The sequence below is a fragment of the Triticum aestivum genome, chromosome 2B (genome assembly GCF_018294505.1).
Source record: "Triticum aestivum cultivar Chinese Spring chromosome 2B, IWGSC CS RefSeq v2.1, whole genome shotgun sequence".
Taxonomy (NCBI): Eukaryota; Viridiplantae; Streptophyta; class Magnoliopsida; order Poales; family Poaceae; genus Triticum; species Triticum aestivum.
The window spans coordinates 76,910,280-76,923,468 of record NC_057798.1 but is presented as its reverse complement, the minus strand read 5'-3'; positions in this window follow the sequence as shown (position 1 = coordinate 76,923,468).

The following is a 13,189-nucleotide window of genomic DNA, read 5'->3' as shown; positions in this document are numbered from 1 at the left end:
GTTCCGTTTCCTCTCATCCTCCCCCTCGCGCTTGCTTCCCTCCATCGTCAGTGGGGACCACCTCCGGCCTCCCCTTCCTCTGCTCCTCCTCACCTCGCGCCCGAGTGCCGCTCCTGCAGCACCTCCGCCGTCCGCCTCTGTTTTACGGTGCCCCGTCGCCGCGGGACCTTCCCTCGCACCGCGTGTTGCTGCTTCACCTCACCCAGTCCCGTGCGCCTCATGCCTCCGCGCGAGCGCGCCGCGCCCCTAGCTCCATCATCCCTGCTTCGCCCGCGCCTCCTCCTTCCGTCGCTGTCCGCGACCTCCTCTGCTCGCGCATGACAATCTCGTTGGCCTCCCCTGCTCAAGCGGGCCAACCACCAGGGACGACCGGGCTCCTATGGCCGCCGGTGTCAGGGGAAAGAAAGGTGGCAGCGCTCCTGGCGACGAGCAGCAAGCGGAGGCGAGGAGGTGGCGGGGTTCTTGGCGGTCACCGGCGTGGCGAGGGCCGGAGGAGTCGCCGGCCCGGGCGTCGGGCGCGGTCGGAGCAGAGGAATGCAGGTCGTGCTCGCGCGCAAGTCCGGTGTCCAATTTGGATTGATTGTAGACCGTGTCCTTCTCGAAGACAAGTCAATGGAGTGCCGAACCCGGATTGTTGTTTTTTGGTATGAGAAGGAAGGGTACTCGGCCGTAATCTCCATCAGATCAATTTTGGAGGAACATCTAATGTCGCCGCCGAGTTCGCCGGAGGAAGAAGCGCTGAGTTTGCCGGAGGTACAAGAACATTCGTCCAGCACTGCGATGTCGCCTGCGTCTTCTACATCAGAGGTATGTATCCCCTTGACCCCTGTTTTTCTGTGCCGGAACTATCAGGCTGCCATGGAAGTTCAGCTTAATCAGGCATCCTCAATCCTCCATGGAGGCAGTGATTAGTCAGGCATCTGATCTTGGTTAGTTTTACAACATCACAAAAAGAAGATATGAAAGTTCTTGTTACACATCGAGATACATAGTACTAAGGTCAACTGACTATTATGTTGCCAGAGATGCTCGCCGGAGCACCTCCTACCTCTCTCTCGCTCTTGTTCTCTCACTTTGGACACAGACGAAAAAGAACATAGACAAGTGGTTTTTGTGCAGCCCAAATTCTGCTGTTTTTTTGCTTATCCTTTTATTCAGCGATCTAAAGTGATGTGGTGATGCTCGCAACAACCCCATCGTGCCCGCGCCATCCCATAGGCGAAGTCATGCAACTGGCTTCCTACATATTCGCACGGAACACACAATGATCGTGCCCTCGTGCTCTAACAGAAAAACTGAAACTGAAGAACTCTGAAACTACTGAACTTTCTGAAGAAAACTTACACCTATCGACTAGACTGCTCTGGCAGTACTCAAAGAGGGAATCTGAGCATAGCATTACTTCCTAGCAGGCAGCAGGGGCTGCAACTTTTTTTCGCTGGGAATCGTCTTGACCTTCTGAAAATATTTGCTTGCTTGTCACTGTTTGAATTTGCTTGGTTATTCTTCAGTCATAGTGCTTTGTGGATTTCATAATCTATCAACGCCCTACTAATACAGTACTAATGAATTCCAATTGCATGCTGAAATCATTCTGATGTTGCTCCTGACTGAAATTGGTTCAGTCATAATTCGCTTATTGCTTCAGTTTATAGGTCTAGCTAAGAATTTGTTTTCTGCTAATGGTCTAGCATTTATTAATTTGTTGTATACATGCTGATTATGAATTTTGGCATCGATTGATAGAATTTCGTCCAATTCTAGAATATCATCATCCAATTCTGAGTATATAGTTTTTAGCATATATGTAATAATTTGCAGTGGAATGTCCAGCAAACACATAGATGTGTATCAGGTGGCATATGTATTTGGATTAGGTAGTATTACATATTCACAAATGCCACACTTCAGTCAATAAATGAACTAAAAAGGTGGTACTGATCTTTTAGTCAGTTTTTCGTCAATGAGTAAATTAGTGCCCATGAGGTCACGGGTTCAAGTCCTGGAGACGGCCTCTTACAGAAATGTAGGGCAAGGCTGCGTACAATAGACCCAAAGTGGTCGGACCCTTCCCCGAACCCTGCGCAAGCGGGAGCTTCATGCACCGGGCTGCCCTTTTTTAGTAAATTAGTGCCCAAGATTAGTTCTGCATCATATATAATACAAAATATATTTGCTTCCCTTGGTGGTGGCAACAGTAGCCTATTCTATTTGCTCCATATTTGATACAATTCCCTGTTGACTCTATCTTTGCACAATCTGACATATTCTACAAACAAAATAATGGTTTGAGGCTTACCTTTTGTTTACGTTGTAACTGCAGAAGATAGATGACATTGCTGAAATGAACATTGCAGAGGATTTGGATAACTGACCTTCAAAAAAAGCAAAAAATTCTGAAACAGGTGTTCTGGAGCCATCACCAATGTCACCAACTATGTCAGCATCTCTCCAATTTCTGAATGTTTTGAATCGATTGTGCCGGAATCAGTTTTACCATTACATGATGTTAAGGAACCAGATTCAAATAAAGAGATCATAGTTGAAGAGAAATATGATTATCTACCACAAGGTATTTGTTTGATTTATTCTGTGTACTTTTGTATTCAATATATTATTAAAGTATTTGATTTTTTGCAGACTATACATTGACCGATCATGATCTATGTGCTCATATAGCAATAGAATCATCTTTCAGAAAACAATTGTTGGTTCAGATCTATGTGTCTACTAGATGAAGAAGAGTGGGTAAATGATGATGTAAGTAGTCAAACAGGAAAATGTTATTAATCACTAATATCTATAACTAATGTATTTAAAAATAATCTTAATTATATAGGTGATCAATGCATATATATGTTGTATGAAGGACCAAATACATGTCCAGAATGACAATAAAGTATATTTGAAGATATGATGGTGGTCCTGTGTATTGCTTGAAATTATCATGTAGTTTACAAGAAATTGCAGTGCTCTTATTATTTAATTTCCACAAATATGTTTCCCTCAATCTGAAGATATGAACTATGCTGCTCCTCCTGGTTTGTGTGTTGCTTCCGATGGATGATCTCTGTTTCTTCAGTGTGTGGAACTCTTCATCAAGATTGGGAATAAACAGAGAATCACGACCACGTTGTTTTGGTGCTCCGGCGACCTACCCTATCTCCCTCGAGGCGTCTTCGCGCGTCGTTGTCCTCCCTCCATGCCAACCATGGTGGTCTTCGTGCGTCGTTTGTCCTCCCTCTGCGGCAACTGTGGCGGAAAGCAAAAAATAAAACCAACTCAGAGACTATTCCATGAACCACTACTCTTGAATCAAACAAAGAACGCTATGGTGGCTTCTTAATGACCAAAAACTCAAAATGAAAACAATAATCAGTGTAACATTAATTATCAGATTTGAATAAGTGTAACATTAATTATCATATTTGAATAAAAGAAAATGTTGCGTTAGGACACATGGAGCAGGTTTTGCAAGATTGTACTTGTTGCAACTCACGGGCATTAAAAAAAGGAACAAACTCTTCCCAAGCAAACAACCATCCGTAAAAATTCCCTAGCAAAAATGCTCTAAAAATTATATGTAAAAAAAATCTTTTTCCTAAAAAACTATTCTTTTTTAGGAAATGTTCCAATTTTCATAAAAATGTTAATTATTAAGTGTTCCAATTTTTATGAAAATCTTAACTTTTATTTAAAATAAGGAATTTCCCATGTTGAAACTTATTATGGGCGTGCATTAAACTGAATATAAAAATGATGCACAATCGCACATGTGTCTTTTTCTCGCCCGGTGCAACGCACGAGCATTTGTACTAGTAATAAAGAAATAATCTGCGACTTGTATTCGTTCGCTCTGCTCGAGTTTCCTTTTTTGGACTTTTTTGCGGTTTATTCTTTTTTTTCGGAAAACTTCCAATCTATTCATCTTCAATCATGGCAGTACAACGAATACCAGAAATAAAAATGACATCCAGATTCGTAGACCACCTAGCGACGACTATAAGCACCGAAGCGAGCCGAAGGCGCGCCGCCGTCATCGCCCCTCCATCGCCGGAGCTGGGCACAACTTGTTGTAGTAGACAGTCGGGAAGTCATCGTGCTAAGGCCCCCTAGGACCAGCACCCCAGAACAGCAACTGTGGCCGATGAAAAATAACGTAGATCGGAAGGATCCAAACCGAAGACACACAAACGTAGACGAACAACGATGAGATCCGAGCAAATCCACCAAAGATAGATCTGCTGGAGACACACCTTCACACGCCCACTAACGATGCTAGACGCACCGCCGGAACGGGGGCTAGGCGGGGAGACATTTATTCCATCTTCAGGGAGCCGCCGCCGTCTCGCCTTCCTGAGTAGGACACAAACCCCAACAAGATTGAAAAACCGACTAAAAACGGAGCCCTCCCGCCGGCCCTTGCCAGGATCCACCACGCCCCCATGGCCCTAGAGCCACCGGAGATGAGGCGGACCTGCGCCGGCGCCGGCGAGAGGCACGAACTCTAACTTTCTTTTTTGGAGGAGGGGGAGGTCTGATAGAAAATACATCCAGATCCATAGACTATCTAGCGATGCCTAGTAGAGCGAGAGGGAGGCACGCCGTTGTCTAGCGAAGCCTGAAAAACCATGTTATATTGGACAGGCAGAAAGTCATTGTGCTGCGGTACCGTCGCACCAAAACAACTATCATCACCGACGAAAGCTTAAATCGAAAAAGATACAACATGTATACACACAAACACAGACGAGCGAAGGCTGGACCCACGAAGATCCACCGAAGATCAACACGGGACGGGTCCCACGAGATCCGTCTGAGACACACACCACCACCACACGCATTTCAAAGATGTTGGACGCGTCGCGGGGAGGGGGCTAGGCGGAGAGAACCTCATTCCATCTTCATGGAGCGGTCACCGCCCCACCTTCCTAAGCAGGACATAGACCCTAATCGATCTTAGAAAAACACCTACAAACGGAGCAGGAGCCCTCTCACCAGTAAGAGTCGGGGTCCACCGCGTCTTCATGGCCCTGAGGCTACATGAGGTGAGGCAGACCGAGGGTGACGACAGAGTCAGGAAGCCTTTGTCGCCAGGGAGTCACCTTTCTTTGGGAAAAGGGGAAGTTTTCTTTCTCCTCAAGCTGAGAGCTCTTGTTACCAAAAATAAAAGTTATGAGCTCACACATTTCCAACAATGGATAAAAAACATAGCCAAAAGTAAACAAAATGAAATTTTTGATCTTTTGGAGCAAAAATCAAATAAAATATCAAAATCGGCGACCAAATATTTTTTGCTCCAGACCAAAATCTGCATAGTATTGGTGTATTTGGGTCTCTATCACCTAAAGAAAATACCCCAAAGTAATGGCGCCAAGCCCAACTCTTGCTCCATGGCCGTTGTGCCGACCAATTTCGACATCAGCCATTGCCACCCCTCCACTCTCGGGGGGGGGGGCACTATCGCCGAGCTTGTTTCACAGCCAGATCTTGCCTAATTGCGGTCATCAACCACGCTTCACACTATCGGATTCACCTAGTCGCCCTCCCCCGAGCATCGCATGGCCACCCCTGAACTTCCACCCTGTTAGATTTAGTTTCATCACCATCCCCGTCGAGCTCCTCCCCATGATTTTCGAGTTTCATGTTGTTTTGAAAATAGGGGTATCTAGTTTTTTTGTCAATTGTAAGAGCATCTCCAACAGCAAACCAAAAAATGTTCTCGTGAGAATTACTACTCTTTTTGTCTTTGGGGGCCAAAGAGCAGCTCCAACAACAACTCTAAATCTTTGCGACGACTAATCATTTTTCCCCACTAAAAATGATTTGCCACTTCTTCCCTGAAGTCAGACACACTTTGTTGTAGTAAACAATCAACAAGTCATCGTGATAAGGCCCCACCATAGCAGCACACCAAAACAACAATTGTTGTTAATCAAGAGAAGCTTAGACAGGAAGGTTCCAACGTGTAAACACACGGACAAAGACAGGATCCAACAGTTCAATAAAAAAATCACTACCAACTGAATCTCGTGAGATTTGTCGAAGAAACACCTCCACACACCTACTAGCAACGCTAGATGCACCATCGGACGGGGACAAGGCGAGAAGGACCTTGTTCCATTTATAGTCAGCCGCCCCTGTCTCGCCTTCATGAGTAGGACACGAATCATATTCAAATTGAAAACTCTAATTAAAAATGGAGTTGGATCCCTTCCGTCGGTAAGACCAAAATCCACCATGCCTCAATGCCCTTAAGGCCATCAAGGACAAAGTACACCGGTGATGGCGCCGACGAGAGTCAGTTGAGCCCTAATCGCCTTGTCCGCCTTGAAGCGTGGCCGCTGGACTTGAAGTTTACGGTGGCGGTTACTAATCCGAGTGTGTGCATATGATTGGATTATATGACGATTGATTCGAGTAAATATTTTGTTTTATGGGGGTACTATGAGCAACTCTAGCCAATCCCCTTAAAAATAGATGAGGATTCGGTCAAGTGAATCTTAGTGGAGTATATTTATTCCACTAAGTTTTGATCGGTTCTAGCCAGTCCCCCATTTTAAAGGAGTAAAATTTGAATTTGGATAGATAAAACAAAGTCTAGTCTAAACCGAAATTTGACACCTAGGACTAATTTACATTACCATCCAGCGAAACAAAGTCTAGTTTTAAACCGATACTAAAATTTGAACTTAAACATAAACTAAAACTTAAATCTATCAAAAACCTAGTCGCTATCCGACTTTGCCAGGTCCAACCAATCCACCCTAGAGATGCCACCGCCCATGGGGCCAGGACATGTGTCGTCGTCGTTCTAGCTGGGGAAGGTTCTTTGCCACTTTTCGATGTCGAAGCCGTCGTCGTTGCCGCCTCCTCTGCCACCGTCATCCTCCTCGTCGCTTGGGAGCACGATGATGTTGTCCCCACCAGCCGCTCGCTCTGTGTACAGTTCCTGCTCCACCTCCACCACACTACAAGAAATATGTCAACTTGTGACCACCACTATTGGTCACTGAAAGGTCACAAATTTCCATTTACGACCTTTTTGTGACCAAAAACAGAAGGTCAAAAGCTGGCCGTCGTAAACTGACTATAGCGACCTTTCTTCTGAAATGGTCAAAGACGTTTACGACCAAAATATTCCTACTGTGGCGTTTTGGTCACAAGCAACCTCCCCAGGCCACGTAGGCATCCAGCGTGGCGATCTGACGTGGCACAAGATTCAGCCCGGTCCGATTCGGTGTTTTACATGGGCCGAGCCCATTAATTCAGCCTATTTGTGTTTTTTTCATGGTCAACTAAATGGGCCAAGCCAATTTTTACGGCCTTTTTCTTTTCTGGCCCCTTTCCTTTTTCTAGTAAATTTCTATTTTTGTTAGCCTTTCCATTTTGTTTTTGCTGGCCTTTTCATTTTGTTTTTTAACTTTTGGCAGAATTATTATTATTTTCACTATTTTAAATAAAATAAACAATTCCACAACAACATCATAGTACAACTTTAAGCATAGAAAATTGGAAAACAGATATTTAACCAATATATATTGTTGAGAAATTTTCATAATTTTGCTGTCAAAGCAGGATGTACACAGGAATACAAGTTTGTTGTCAAAGCAGCATTTCAAACGTACATCTTCACATGATCCCAGCAACGAAAAAACATCATACATAAATTTTTTACAATATGCCATATGGCTCAGATCACATAACACATGACATCCAGGTTCAAATGATCCCAGCAACGAAAAAACATCACCAGCACGGTATACTACCTGCATATTCAAAGAGAACAAACCATATGTCAAAAGAGAACCGAGGAAAAAATATCCACTAAAAGAAAGCAGATAGTATACTTAGTAATTACTACAAATTTGCTCACTGGATACACACACACACACACACTTTGCATATACTTTTGAAAGTAACTACAGATTCAAGTAAACTGTAGAGTTATATCAAGACTAAGATAGAAGGAGAATGGGTGAGGCAATGCAACATGGAAAAACAGTGAAGATAGTTCTTGAATTTCAGTGAAGATAGTTCACCTTCTATGTGTACAATACATATGACACCAGCAGGTCAGAAGATAATACACCAAATATGCATGAAAGACAATACAGTAAACACCATCTTGTTTATAATAAGTAGCATGTCTCTACCACATCATCTCATTTAAAGAATGCATTCACGCAAGAACAACTTGGCATTTTCACAGTTAACACCATCATGTACAACAGCAAGCTGCTCCAGGCTGGCCAATTGACAGAGCAAACAGAGACATCGTGCACCATCATGTACTACTGGATAAGCAAAGCAAACTACTTCCAAAACAAGAACCAGACATGGCAAGCAAAGTACCAGCATTTTACTCATAGCAAAGCAAACTACTACCAAAACAAGAATCCACAAGCAAACCCATCTCGCAGCACCACCAGTTTGAACGAACAGACAGAGGCGGATGGGGGACGGAGCGGAAACGAAACGCTTACCAGGAGACCTGATTGACAGAGCCCTTTGCCCCAATGCTTGCATGGAGCTGGAGCATCACACACATAACAGTAGCACTGCACATGAAAAAGAGAATAGCAGGGAATTAATAAATTTGAATAGATATTCTAAAACTAAGAATTTCAGATAGAAATAATTTTCCAGACTAAGATTACAAAGCTGAAAAAGCAAGGACATCAGAGAATATTTTATTGCAACATTCCACAGGGTTGGAAAGCAGCTCGACATGTTTCTCAGACAAGAAAAACATTACAACTAATTAATTGCTGCTCCGCAACAAGCAAACATGCTACTGATGCATGACAATATTTGTGTCAAAGTGTTTCTGTAAGAAGTTACTCCTAATGCTATTGATGCAAAACTACTTGGACTGCTACAGCTATACTGCAAGAAGTTACAACTATACTCCATGTACTACTGTCTAGGAGTATTCCAATTCATCTTTTATAAAAATGTTCAAGCACTGACTGAAAAAGGAATGCAAAAAGAGATGCAGTACCCCAGTCGTACTCCAGTGGAGAGCATCCGCCCAAAAGAAAACAAAGATAATGGCTGAAAAATTTACTCCAGTTTATACTCCTCTTTTAGCAGTACAAATTATAGCTAATGCAACATCATGGGAGCTGATGTCCAGGAGTATTTGCAAATGATACAACATCATGGACTATAGAGTATGCAAGCAAGCAATCAATCAAGCAAGCAATCATGGGAGCAATCAAGCAATAAAGCAAACATGGATAACATGTTTTAGCAGTACAGGTTATAGAGTAAGAAAGCAAGCAATCATGGGACCTGATGCTGCCAGTTAATATCAGCACATGACAATACAAAAAGGATGGCATCAACACAAGCATCAACAGCATACTAACACCTAAACTGATACTAAATTGATGGAGTCCCATCCATCCATGAGAGAATAAAGTGCCTTTGGTTCATAAAGAGAAGAGAACACTTCCTCTTTCTGGGATCAAACCAGAGGATACCAACCCATTCACCAATTTGCAGGTTGTGTAGCTCGAGGTCATGGTGCCAGACACTGCGTCCATGGCAAAAAGCAACACCCTTGCAAAGCTGGTACACCATGATCAACGTCCGCGTCCGTGAGGTGCGCCTTGGCGCTCCCGGTCTCCACGTACCTGCCAAAAGACCCATTCAGAATTCAGATCACACCTACACACGGCCAACCATTCAAATTCAAACCAACTCAAAGCAGAGCAAGCCACATTGGGTACACTACAATATAGTTGAGATGCAAATACCAAGTCCTAGTTCAGTTCTACTCAAAGAGAAAGACGATGATACATATTTTAATCTTAGCCTCCCTATTATATTAGTCTTAAAAATAGATTGTAAGCTTGGCTGGCATGGTACATAAAGACAACACCGTTGACTTCTCTTTTTATTTGATGAGACCTGAACCAGCAAGGAGCAAGCGATGCAAGCAGAACGTGCAAATTGCTCCGACGAGAAGAGATACAAAATTGCTAAATGGCACTGCAATTAGTAGCATGCACACTATTTCCTATAAAACATAGCAATAGTCCTTCTCCACAATGCATATTAGACATCCGGAGTGTACAGAGTAAAACAAACTAGCATCTATTCCCGAAATCAAAGAGAGCAGCAGAGATGGATGCACACCCAGAGATTGGTAGCGCAACTTATTCAATTAAGACAATGGCTTGGTGAACTTATTCAGAACACACATCTTAGTTCAGGTAAAGTTAGTACAGTAGCAGAATTGACCCGATCGGCATCGGCAATCACTCTGGCATCCAGGCTATCGTCCACCCACAGCTCACTTACGACCTTCTTCCCGCCCTCCCGCGCCGCCACGCACACTAGATCATCCTGCACGCATTTCAGTTGAAGAACAAACACCACTGAACCAAGTCAGCGAGAAATGCCCCCAACGAAATCCCCCGGAAGAGCAGAGGAAGTGGGAACTCACGTAGACGAGGCCGAAGACGACGATGTGGGTGCACCCAGCCACGCCGTGCCCGCCGGCGTCGGCGCCGCCGCGCTGCACCATCTCGGACTGGTACTGCCAGACGCAGGGACCTCACACGATGAGACGGGCCGAATCGGGCCAAACCAGCACGGAACCGAAATGAAAAGGGGGGCGTGGCAGCGGGAACCGCGTCGAGGCGGGCGGGCGGGTGCACCTGGGACTCGAAGGCGGGGTGAAGCCAATGAGCGCGAAGCGCACGCCCGCGAAGAGGCGCTCGTCGCGGTCGCCGGCGCTGGCGCCATCGTCCTCGCCGTCGTGCGGCCGCATGGAGGGGGATCCAGGTCGGAGGGACGGGGCAGCGGGTAGGGTTCGAGGATTTGGGATTGGTCCGTTCGTCGACGCGCGAGGGTGGGGGCGGCAGCGGTGCGGGAGAAGGGCAGTGAGGTCGCCGGCGGGGAAGCCCAGCGCCGGTGGAGATGAGGGGCGGCGGCGGCCACGGGATCGAGGAAGAGGGCAGAGGAAGTGGTTGGGCTTGGGAGGGAGACGAGGGGAGGGATGGGATCGGGGTGGGTGGCGGCAACGATGTGGGAGAGGGGGGCTGCTAGGGTTTGGGTTGGGTTGGGTTGAGAGGGGGAGTGAGAGACGTTGGATCCGTCGGATGTGGACGGTCCAGATCGGCTAAGGGGGGGTGATCCGTGTGAAGAGCTCTGATTGGTTCAGAAAAATTATGATTTAGAATAGTTTCTAAGTACTAAAACTAGAAGGGTTTTGTGAAGTAGCTATCAAAAGTATTTTGCAAAATGGCACAACTAAAATTTTCTATCAATTTAGACCATATTTTACGGATGATAGCCAGTTTGCATGCAATTTTTTTATCTTTGTAGCTATTTTTAATCATTATTTGAGTGCCCAAAATGAGTTTTTTTGTGAAGGGCCTACTAAAAAATTGTTTCAAAATTGTACCAAATCAATTTTCTAAAATACTAGGACATATTTAAACCACAGTTGACCAAATGGTTGGGTGTAAAAAGTTTTGATCCACCTCTCATGAAAAAGACAAATTTCCGCCGATTCAGTTGGAAGCAGGTCAAATTTGAACTGCAGCTGCCTCGTAGTTATCTCTTTATTTTTCCAAAAAACATTTCTAGGTACATAAGTATCTATTTAATTAGAGAAACATCAAAAAAATTCCAAGATTCAACCACTAGCTAGGAACGGTCAAGCCCGCCGTTTTGACCGCATTTTGAAACGGGCATAAAAAATTCAAAAAAATTCAAAAAATTGGAAAACCTTCGCATTGTGTCATTATATGTGACCAAGTTTCCAGGAAAAATAATAAACTTGTAATACGGTAATTATTTTAAAAAAGTGTTCTCATAAATGAGCTATCATGTGTGAAAATTCATGGATTTCAAGCCAAATGATCAATCTTATGGCCACATTCATGGCATAATTTGTTCAAATTACCTCATATCGTGCACAAGGGTGCATCTTGGAATGACAAACAATGTTGCCTAAGGAACTTTTCATTTTCCGAGTGCCCAAAAGGAGGTTTTTTTGTGAAGGAACTACCAAATAATTGTTGCAAAATTGCACCAAATCAATTTTATAAAATACTAGGCCATATATAATGCACAATTGACAGAATGGTTGGGTGAAAAAAGTTTTGATCTACCTCTGATGAAAAAGACAAATTGCCGACGATTCAGTTGGAAACGGGTCAAATTCGAACTATAGCTGCCTCATAGTTTGCTCTTTATTTTTTCCAAAAATCATTTCTAGGTACACAAGTACCTATTTAATCATAGAAACACCAAAAAAATTCCAAGATTCAACCACTATCTAGGAACGGTCAAGCCCGCCGTTTTGACCGCATTTTGAAACGGGCATAAAAAATTCAAAAAAATCAAAAAATTGGAAAACCTTCGCATTGTATCATTATATGTGACCAAGTTTCCAGGAAAAATAATAAACTTGTAATATGGTAATTATTTTAAAAAAGTGTTCTCAGAAATGAGCTATCAAGTGTGAAGATTCATGGCTTTCAAGCCAAATGATCAATCTTATGGCCACATTCATGGCATAGTTTGTTCAAATGATCTCATATTGTGCACAAGGGTGCATATTGGAATAGCAAACAATGTTGCCTAAGGAAGTTTTCATTTTCGTTGGACGAAAAAACCATTTTCCATTTTTCGAGTGCCCGAAAGGAGGTTTTTTTGTGAAGGAACTACCAAATAATTGTTGCAAAATTGGACCAAATCATTTTTATAAAATACTAGGCCATATTTAATGCACAATTGACAAAATGGTCTGGTGTAAAAAAATTTGATCCACCTCTCGTGAAAAATACAAATTTCTGCCGATTCAGTTGGAAGCGGGTCAAATTTGAACTGCAGCTGCCTCATAGTTTGCTATTTATTTTTTCCAAAAATAATTTCTAGTTACATAAGGACCTATTTAATCATAAATACAAGGTTTGGTGGCGATACGTCGAGGTTTGGGCGGTGGCCGAGGGCCCCAACTCTAGAGCGCGTAAACTCGCATGCCCGCCGCGTGGTCACCGCGTGACCGTGGCGTTGCCATGTGTTCTGGGCGGCCTAGGCATGTCTAGTGGGTTGGGCACTCCCCAGGTTGGTGCTAGGAAGAAAATTACAACATAAGATTCTCACGAGGAGACCAATCGATGCTCAAACATGAATTAGCAGCCAAGTGTTTGATTAGCGGTACGGG